Below are 7,329 nucleotides of genomic sequence, written 5' to 3'. Positions count from 1 at the left end.
TTAATTTTCTATTGCGTTTATAACTTACCTTATCAAAACATTTTGTTTTGTTACGTAAGTGCCTAAATGCTTGAAAATTGACATTGATATGAATTCAAGTAATTGTCGCAAAACCATGATTTGTTCCGAAAACGCGACATGAACTGAAATTAGGGTTTCCAATCGGAATTCCGTTGCGCGCAATTGCACCGGAATTGCGGGCAAAGATTGCTTACGCTTGCGCTATTTCATTACGTGCAATTGCGCTATAAATTGCAAAAAAGGAAGCAATTAAATATTCGCGGAATTGCGCGGAATTGCGTGGAATTGCGTGGAATTGTGTGCATCGGAATTGGTTTCATATCTAAAAATCATTAATTTTAAATGTTAGACTTACAAATTTATGCAGCGGATACAAGAATGGAATTAAATATCTCTTTTAATTTTAAAATAATCGAGGCCCGAGTGTCAATTGTTTCAATAGTTTTCAAATTTTAAAGTATCTTGTGGTTAAGCTACTAATTAACAATTTAATATACATTTTTCATTTGTTAACATTGGATAAACATTAAATTGGAAACTTTTTTGGGTTAAAATTGTAAGGTTCGTTTAATCAAAACTAGATATTTTGCTACAGTGAGAACCAGAAAACTATGGTACAGAAAGACATCATCACAGTGTATTTAATATTATAGTTATACAAGTCGAACAAAATTACTTAGTAACTTATTAAATCACTTATCCATTTACATGGGTCTGCTTCAGTCTAAACTGTCGTCTTCCTATGACAGATTTTTCTTATTATCATGCTGCACATGAATATTATAAAACAAAATATTAAGTTTAATTCAATTGAGACTGAAATGTTAGTGAAGTTCAGTTTATTGTATGCCACTGCCAAAGTTTAAATTGAATATTTTGTTGTTGAAAGGAATTGCGCAATAATTAATTGCATTTATTGCGTGCCATAAGGTTTTAATTGAATTTCATCAAAAAATTGAAACACAACGCAAGAAAGTTGGACGTAATTGCGCGCTATAGCGTGCAATTCTGTTGTGTTAATTTGCGCGCAATTATTACGGAATTGCGAGCAATTAAGTTCACTTGCGTGCAATGCAAGGGCTCGAAATTGGGTGCAAGTAAAATCCGCTTGCTTTGGAAACCCTACCTGAAAGCTAGTAAATGTTTCAAAATAGGTATATGTTCGCAAATGAAATCAAGAATCATCAAAAACTAATTCGAACACCTTATTATTAGTTTAAAATTGACATTTATTGTTTCAAAATATAGTTTTAACCATCTAAAAAAAAATAAATGGTGTTATTTTGTTCTACTTGTCTTGTATTTAAAGATATATATACTTGTAGAACCCAAAGAAAGGAGTAACTCGAAATAGATAACAAGAAGCTAAGCAGCAATCTACCAGGTACGGAATTTGAAGGAGTATTTGAAGGGGTATTGGGATTCATCTCGAGGTTTCCTTGTAGTTCCAGCACCTTTAGATCAAAATGTAGAAACCCAAAGAAAGGAGTTACTCGAAACAAATAACAAGAAGCTAAACAGCAATCTACCAGGGACGGAATTTGATTTATTTGTTTCCCAAACTAATGATCCCGATTACTACGGCTTCTTCACATTCAGAATATAAACCGTCTCCAAAAAATCGATAATAATGAAATCTCTTTATTTCCTGAAAAATTACATTTAATTAGTATGATTACATATTGTGAAAATAATGTTTATAATGAAAAAAATTCTTACGATCTAGTATACTTGAAGGCGGGCACAAATTGGGTATAAACAGTACTAAAATGACGTTTTTGACTTGAAATAAAATGGCAATTGATTATCAATCTAAATCACTATTTTTTATGAATATTATTCTTTTGTTAAACTTTTTGAATCTGTATTACTACACGTGAAGTTGTTTATACTATCTGGGAGGCAAGGTTTGGTTTGGTGATCTCCGAGAGAAAATTTAAGTTAAAGACGACTTTACAACAGAGAACTCATTGTTAAGGATTAACAATACTCTTGAAAAAGATAACTTTGCAGATTTGGAACTAATAGTATAGGGAGGGATGGGGAGGTGGGGTGGAGATCAGGCATAGTGACATATCCTAGAAAATTCACCCCAACAAAAATATGGCATCTGAAATCTACATTAGAACATAGGAATTTATGATTAAACGAGAATAAAAATAGTTTAAATAGACTAAATAAATACTTCAAATAAACAAAGAACACTAGTTCAAATATCGACAAAAAAATAGTTCAAATGAACGAAAAAGTAGTTCAAATGAACAGCAAAAAATACTTCAAATGAACAACAAAATAAAGTTCAAATATCGACGAAAAAGTAGTTCAAGTGAACAAAAAAAATAAACTACAGCAGGCCTATTTACCAATACAATATAGACGACATTCGAGTGCAGCTCTGTTTTCTATCTATACTTGCAAGTAAACAAAGGGAAGCTATTATAGACTTGAACAGAATTCAGCAGTAAAAAGCTTAATAACAAAGCATGGTTCTACACAAATTATATTTACATTATAACGACTAGTGTTGGTCTAACTAAAGTTGATCTAAATACAACACGAATGGATGTTTTGTAAGCAAAATTGGTAAAGTAAAATTCCCTTAAATTAATTGTAAATAATTATTATGTAATCTATGTGCAGGATATATAACCGGAAACAAGGTAATAAGGCAAGATCAGATAATTTCTGTTGCGTATTCTCTGCGTACATATTTAAACCAGTTCTCTCTGGGCTGTGTTTGTAAACAAGAATAGATGCATCTGTGTTCCTCTAGTATCCGAGGTGGATGCATTTAATTTTGATAATTCACATGATGGTTTCCAATGATAACAATATCTTAAAAACAAAGAATATTTCCCCTTTTAATTCACAGCTTCCCGTAACCCATTGTTTACATGTAAGCTGGATAGAAAGCAAAGCTGCACTGGAATGTCGTCTATATTGCATATTGGTATAAAAGCTTACCACTGTATTTCATTCAAACAATTATTATGGTTCAGTCCTTGGATAAGATTTTAAGCATATTTTTCAACAGAATATTAACCATACTTTCACAAAGGATACAAAATTGCTGTGTTTCAAGTTCACTATTATTCAAAATCATACCTTGAAGACTCTAAAAGTCGTCTACCTAGTTCCTTTCACAGTTTTTTGATGCTTACTATGATCTCACCAGTCCCCACAGACAGTTTTTATAGTTTGGTCACAGTTCGAACTTTATTAACCCTGTAGCTTTGATGGTTACATTAATCATGTAAAATTCTTGAAATAATTAACAATTCCAAAATACTCCTTGTCCAGCCTTGCATTTCCAAAATGTGGTCTGGCCTTGTTGCTGTCAATTTTAACGGAGATAGAAGGGTGTCCCATGAACATGACAGTTGGTGAATCGTTTAAAATGTCTTCTTACAGAGTTTGTTATATGGTTTTTAAACAACAAAAAGAAAAATAATATAATACTATATGGCAGCCATATTTTAGAATAATTAGTTTTAAAGTAGAATAAATTTGAGTAAAAATAAGAAGACATTCAAAACTATTCACAAATTGTCATGTTCCAGGGAACACCCTGCATCAAGAATTTTGTTCAGATTTCAATTAATTAAATTGAAATTCTTCGTCTCTTTAGTAATTTGTTCTTTGGTAAGATCTGAACAAATTTGAACCGTCTATTCCATAGATTTACGATAGATTGCGCATTAGACGACATTTTTCATCTTGAAAGATATAAATGTACAGAGATGTTTTAAAGATATTCCTATTATATAGATTAACTAGGTCGGTTGTGAACATTGGCTGTTCTTATGTCATTGAGTACTTGTGGTGTACATGAGTTCTGTAGAGAGAAATTTAAGTTAGTTTAGTCCTTTTCATGTCTTTCTTCAGTTCTCATCAATATGATATATTGCTCAGTGAAATAATTTGATATTCTCAAAATAAATTTCACTCCTGAGTGGTTTAATAATTATGAAATCCATTAAAACACCAAACCACCCCGCTTATCATAGAAGTCCACTTTGACCCCTAGAAGTTTGAGTTCGCGGACTGTATAATTCTTGGTGATTTTGCGTACATAAGCTACTTATGTTTATTTATCTATGGTCTATTCTTGCCAAATCATTAAGTAAGCCGTTTAAAGACTCTATGAATGGCAATAAAGACCACATTCGAGGCATAAGACTTAATTTTAACTTGATATATTTGAGGAGTTCTTAACAGTTTCATCTTGTAAGGTTAACTCTGTTTTATGTATTGTAGAGACAATCACAGACTAACCATACTGCGTATATGCTCTACTTGGATAGGCTGAGCAGGCCTATAGTGTCCCGACAAGCCATGCTAAAGTTGCATGAACGGTTTTGGACTGCCATCTAACGGCCACTTGTTCCATATAATACTTACTCAGGGGTTAGGTTTTACAATTCAATATATAACATGAAACATCAAGTTTATGAATTTAGTATATTTTTGAAGATTTAGTATTTCGTATCCAAAGGCTCCTTTAATATCAATGAATATAGGTGTCTGCTGATTAAGGTGGTTTACAGTACTTGTACACAATAGAACCTGCTGTGGAAAATATAGCTTTTTCTAGGTTTCAATTGATCTATTATTCTCTTATCTCTGCATTAACCTAATCAGACTAACCCTTCGTAATACACAATCTCTAATGAAAGTATCTTTATTTGATAATGATATATATTAGATATAGAATTACATGTCATCAGATTTTAAGAGAATAAAAGCTGATGATGACAATGAAATGACGGGATATCACATACACGAATAAAATTCATAAAAGTCAAAAGAAAACATAAAATAAAATACTTATTTTCACTTTCAGTGACATTTTATTTACTTGAAACAGTTGGAATTCAAGATTACTGCTTTTTCTTACAAAAGCCCACGCAATATTGTGATTTAAAACGAAGACGACTTTTAAAATATATCTTAATTTATTAAACTGTTCACAAGGATGGGTCAATCAGAAGGTGCAACGCAAGCATGTTACCAATAAGAAATCCCAAAACCTAATGTGTATCCATGTATTAAAATCTGACAACCCACATTAAAAAGCATTAATCTCTGAAATGGATATTTATTATGGCGTCATATAAATTGGACTAATGATCGATTAGACTAATGTCCATTTGGACCAACGTTCAAAAACCGGTTTGTGAACAGCTGACTTTAAAGTTTTACGTTAGTCCAATCGGCAATATCTCCATTCGATATAGTTTCGTTCTTATTAGATAACTTGACAGAGAAAGACGACATTTAAAAATGAAGAACCTTTTTCGCGATTTCCCCCCCGTAATAACACATATTTGAACATTGCTATTTCAGATAATCTGAGTCAAAGCGATATTTTAGAAATGAAAGCAACAAGTACAATCACACAATATTTGAATTAAAAACCTTAGAATTCCAACTGTATATAATGGTAGCAAATAAAAAATAAATAAACAAACAAATAAATAAGTAAAAATTGACTAATTATCGTAATATCACACTCGGCAGTTGTATAAAGTTTGTACTTCACGGCATTACTTAAGTCTATCCTAAAATCTAAAAAAATATATTTAAAATAAGATTAATAAAGGATTTTAAAAATAATTAAAAAGGAGTGAGAGGGACGTAATTTCAAGTGTACTCCTCCTATTATGTTTTAAACAAAAAATAAACATCAAATCAAAAGTTTTCTATTTTAAAAAACTTTTCCCTAAATTTTTTTATTTTCCGCCAAAATAATCTAATTTCTCCTAATTGGCAATAATAACAAAATCAAAATACGAGAGAGGGGTTAATTCATGACCTAAACATACGGTGTTGGTACCTGGTTGGTATGTTATAATGCATTTACCAGGAGTGTAAAGAGTGTACAGGATTACGCAGAATTACGCAGAAACACGCATTCTGATGGTCATCGTTTTGAGGTCCGTGGATTTTTTTAATTTAAAGTTTTTGGTTTTATAAATCATCTTAAAGAATCTTAAATATTGATCCAACAGAACAATTTTATTTTCTTTTTTAAGATTATTTTTTCTCTAAACAAAGATATTAAATGATTTTTCAAATAAATTATCAATATGAATATGAAAAATCTTTTTGCTTGACCTTTTTGATCACTGGACTTTGCATAATAAAAACAAACTATCGAGCATACAATTTAGCAGTAGGATACGCGTCTTAGATCCACTTCAAGCTCTGTAAAGCCCAAAAACCATGAATGTCTAAGGGAGTGAAGACATGGTAGTTGAGCTGAGAGTGCAGTATTGAAGAAATACATAAGAGTAATAAAACGAAGAGGTAAAGCTTAGCTCAGATGCATACAACCGACCTCGCTATAATTAATTGATTAATAGAGCGGTCGGTTGTATACATCACGAAATGTTTACGTATCTAACGCTGTACACTTGCATTAAAAAAAACTACGACAAATGTTTAAGATTCTCTACAATACTGCACTTTTGGCTCAACTACCATGTCTACCCGGTCACTCCCTTTAATAACGGACTCAAAACAAAGTCAATCCTTAGTTACGCAGGATTGCGTATACATTCGTTGATTTGCTCTATGCAGCACACTATAAATTCCCTAAAAATATCCAATATTATTTTGTGAGAAAACAAAAGCATCTAAGGTATAAGGTATACCTTCAAAAGATGAGCCTGTAAAGACGACCTAAATCTCTGATAATATTACGATCAGATATAATGCTTCTGTCTGGAACAATGGCTTATTCATTGATTTTGCAAAGAAATGAACAGTTTGAACTGTACATGGAATAATATATCAAATCAAATAAACATTACGAGTTCTATAAAGCATCCTTTGTAGGTAACCATGTACAATGTTAACCATGTTAAGTTTTAAGTTTTGCTAAACAAAATGATAAGTAGAAATATGTAGAACACCAAGATACAAATTACATTTAATTGCATTAATCTGCACACGTAAGTTTGCACTAATAGATGGAAACCAATTATGCAACTTTTATTGTAGAAAAAAGTGAAATGAAAAAGGAAAAAATGAGCCCAATATATGGATTGGTTACCTAGTGTACACATCCCCAAGAGCTGGTCTACATATTGGACAGTATTGGTTCACTTCACTTATAGAGAGAGGATCAGAGTTCTAGAGTAAAAATACATATTCTATTGGACAGTGTTGGTTCACTTCACTTATAGAGAGAGGATCAGAGTTCTAGAGTATAAGAACATATTCTATTGGACAGTATTGGTTCACTTCACTTATAGAGAGAGGATCAGAGTTCTAGAGTATAAGAACATATTCTATTGGACAGTA

The 7,329-nt window shown here is 31.7% G+C and overlaps 1 long non-coding RNA gene across 3 annotated transcripts; it reads right to left on the bottom strand.

Moving 5' to 3' along the window:
• Positions 1-4,688: 4,688 nt before the first annotated feature.
• Positions 4,689-5,942, bottom strand: LOC111716309 (uncharacterized). Of its 3 annotated transcripts, none has more exons than XR_002768455.1 (3): positions 5,858-5,942; positions 5,440-5,589; positions 4,689-4,913 (listed from the first exon to the last, which is right to left on the bottom strand). It is a non-coding gene; the product is annotated as an uncharacterized LOC111716309 (long non-coding RNA). The 3 variants fall into 3 exon arrangements; XR_002768454.1 differs by having other exon boundaries at positions 4,689-4,878; XR_002768456.1 differs by having other exon boundaries at positions 4,689-4,878; positions 5,454-5,589.
• Between the last annotated feature and the right edge of the window lie 1,387 nt (positions 5,943-7,329).

This window comes from Eurytemora carolleeae, unplaced genomic scaffold, assembly GCF_000591075.1.
Source record: "Eurytemora carolleeae unplaced genomic scaffold, Eaff_2.0 scaffold1976, whole genome shotgun sequence".
In the NCBI taxonomy this organism is placed as follows: domain Eukaryota; kingdom Metazoa; phylum Arthropoda; class Copepoda; order Calanoida; family Temoridae; genus Eurytemora; species Eurytemora carolleeae.
The sequence above is the reverse complement of the archived record's forward strand: the minus strand, read 5'-3'. Positions and strand labels throughout refer to the sequence as shown.